At 42.4% G+C, this 3,590-nt stretch overlaps 1 pseudogene; it reads left to right on the top strand.

Moving 5' to 3' along the window:
• The first annotated feature begins 2,999 nt into the window (after positions 1 to 2,999).
• Positions 3,000 to 3,155, top strand: LOC103736017 (annotated as a pseudogene).
• The last annotated feature ends 435 nt before the right edge of the window (positions 3,156 to 3,590 follow it).

Below are 3,590 nucleotides of genomic sequence, written 5' to 3'. Positions count from 1 at the left end.
GGTCCCTCCTCTAGATGAAAAGCTAGAGGCAATAAACGGATGCTAGGGATGGAGAATCAGTTTTCTCCAGGGACTATCTCCCTGGTAGGTTTTTTGATTCTAGTGGTCAGTCCTAAGCACATATACACATGATATCCACTTAATGGGCTCAGGGCATTATATATGTGTATATTTATAAATGTACATATGTATATGTAGCAATAATGAAGACAAGAAATTGAGAAGGGGACATGGGCAGAGTTGGAAGGAAGTACTATGGGAGTGGTAGAAATGATAAATACAATACTAATGTATGAAATTCTCAGAATTTAAAACAAATGAGAAAGCCATAAAAAAAGAGATTCATCATTACATTTAGAGCCAAACTTGGTCCTCCAGGACAATATTCCCATCTCAATTTAATATTGATAGGTACTAGATCATATTTGTAGAGTTTTTGCCATATAAGTTAGCATTGATAGTTTAATCGGTAAAGATCTGATATACTTGTTGAGGGTATTACTGAGCACTCTGCTGAGAACCTCTTTCTTCTATCTTATGGCTCTCTTCCTGGAGTGATGATCTCAGTAAACTAAGTCTTCACAAGCAACCTGATCCTTTCACAGTTAATCTAGGATTTGGCAGCATTCTGAAAAGCAAAGCTGTCCTAATATTACCTGGTAAATATTTCACACAGATTTGACTATTTCACACAATGTTTCCTAGAGGCGTGTTTTACAGAATAGCTTGTGCCTCTGTAGCCATTTCTTTCCTATTGAAATGTTCTTTCTTGGAGCAAAAACTAAGACTCATAAGACTCGGGAAGTAAATGAAAATTTCAAAGCCCAGAAAGCTCCTAAAACTTACAATATTCACAAAGTCCTCTGTAACGATACATGAGCAGTAACAGTTTCTGGGAGGATAAGTCCCTCCCTGTGGCTGAACTGCACTAAGTGGCACAGAAGGTCGTAGGGATGCGGCTTTCCTGGGTTCTCACCAGCTCTGGTGCTCTTTCTGGTGATGAACTGCCTTCAGTCGCCCTCACTTCCATAAGTAACCCCCCAAATTCACTGATTCACCAAGCTACACTTGGGCGTTGTCTTTGATCTGTTGTTTCTACACTTCTGGAGTGTATTGATATTTAGTCCACATCTCCCAAGAAAAGTCACACAAGAGTATATTAGTGTCACTATTTCACATCTGAATCAGTGCGTTTGCACAGAGATTTCTCCATGTACCCATCAAGGAAGATCAAGTGATAAATATATTAACTTTTGCTATTATCATCATTTCCTACTTCTGAAAATAGATGAAATAAAAGTTAAAATCTTGTTCCTTATTTAGTATCTATGTGACAGGATAACTCTATTTATGATATAAACTATTAAGTGTGTGGCTTCTAAATCTGAGAATTTCCCACATGCTGCAATCTCAAAATCCACCAGTGTCTCCTATGCACGTGATCTCTTCTCTATGAGCATGCAAGATTTGGAAGAAATTCATTGCTCTATTGACACTTGAATTTTTTAAAGATATCACTACATGAATTATTTAAAATCATTTCTAGATTCATTATAAGGAACTCCCTTGAGTCATTGGCTTACCTGCTCCCAGGGGGTTAGAAGGTTACATTCTGAGGCCATCGCAGAGACTGTCTCAGATTTTTCCTGCTGTCCTTTTACACCACTGCCTGGTTCCTGGCACCATCATCCCAGATCCTGGCACCATCACTTAACTCCTGGCATGATCACCTAACTCCTGGCACTATGATCTGGTTCCTGGCACTACCATCTAATTCCTGGCACTATCTTCTTTGGATGTGTTCCTAACACACTGTCCACAGAGAAACATCATATAAATTTCTCCTGGGAATGGGTCTTAAATCCAATCATGTTCTGGTGGGAAACTAAGAGCAATGGCAATGGCCTGTGTTGTTTTGGGGTCTCCAGGACACCTCTGACCAACAACTCATGGGGAGATGTCTCACACCTGTCACTGGGTTTTTTATTTAGCAACCTGTGGCTTCTGGGAAGAGAATTATCTCCCATACCCACGAGGCAGTACAAATTGGAATCAGTGGTATTTTTAAAAAATTTAAAGGGGGATGTGCAAAATCTCTGTAGACACCTTTCAAAACACATGTTTAGTCAGTGGACACATGTTTAGTCAGTGCTTGGTTGCTGCTCAACACCAATTCATCCCCTTCCTGGGACATTCTTCCTTTTCTTCTCCTGTGTATTGGATAACTTTGACACATCTGGATACTTGACATACCTGGGTACAGGCAGCCTCAGTTGCAGAACTGCCTCCATTGGACCAGCCTATGGGGCCTTTTCTTGATTGTTGAGTGATGTGGGAGGGTCCAGCCAACTGTGGGTGGTGCCACCCCTGGGCAGGTCGTTCTGTACTATTTAAGAAAGTATGTTGAGCATGGACGGGGCAGCAAGCCGATAAGTAGCGTTCCTCCGCGGCCTTTACTCTAGCTTCTGCCTCCAGATTCCCGTCATGAGTTCTTACCTTTGGCTCCCTCAGTAATGAACCCGGGAGATGTGAGCCGAATAAACATTTTCTTCCCCAAGTTGGTATTGGTCAGAGTGTTTTGTCACAGCAATGGAGAAACAAACTAGAACGGCCTGCCAAGCCAAGTGAGTTAGATTCAGTTAAACCCTATCATCTAAAAGTGGGTTTTGACTGACTTACACTAGTCCTACCCTGCTGGCTCTGAGATTTGCTTAGAAGCGGTATATGACTTAAGATGGATTTGGTTGTAAACAATGTAACAACATAAAATTCATTCTGCCAGACATTTATTATCTCACTAGAAGCCCAGATTATGAAATTGTCATGATGGGGCAGCTTCCCAGGAGTATTGTCAGTCACACAAGCATTCCAAAATTCTCACAATTCAAAGTGTAATTCACTTGGATGAGATTTATGGTAAAGACATAAACCAGGTAGTGCAGCCACCTTAGCAGCGAGAGTTGCCTACTGCCATAGCGAGATGGGAAGGCAGAGCCACGATGTCCGAAAACCAGGGCCTTGCTCCCAAGCTGGACCCGGAGGAGATGAAGCAGGAGATGCTCGAGGAATTGATCTCCTCCATCTGGAACTTCCTCATCTACCTGGCCCTGCTGTGAGTCATGCCATATAGCTTAAAGAAATTGGACAGCATATAAGATTGAAAGCCACATGCAAATGCATGTGAAGACCCTAGTTACAGATTCTCCTATTTCCAAATGAATTGGCCCAGAAAGGTCCAAGACTGAATGGACACATAAATTCTACTTGTTAAGAACAAGTTGTACTTATGGTGACTGACCTTCATGGCTGAGATATAAAATTATCTGGGAAGTAGGAGGGCCTGTTCTGACCTCCATCAGTGTAGGGGCTGAGAGCTCAGCAGACTGCCAGAGAATTCCTGTGCTGGCCTCCCTCTGGCATAGGGGCTGAGAACTCAGTGGACCTCATGAAAGTCCCAAAATCGTCCCTCCTTAGGGAACTTCCCAAATTTTGCTCTGAGTTCCTGCTAGGAGGGTTCCAAACCTTAGAAGGAAGCCTGAGTGTACCTGAATGGAAATTGACTTGGGCTTCTGTGGAGCTTCTGAGTAGCT

The sequence above is a fragment of the Nannospalax galili genome, unplaced genomic scaffold (assembly GCF_000622305.1).
Source record: "Nannospalax galili isolate Female #2095 unplaced genomic scaffold, S.galili_v1.0 scaffold357, whole genome shotgun sequence".
NCBI classification, from domain to species: Eukaryota; Metazoa; Chordata; class Mammalia; order Rodentia; family Spalacidae; genus Nannospalax; species Nannospalax galili.
This window is presented reverse-complemented; position numbering and strand designations above follow the sequence as displayed.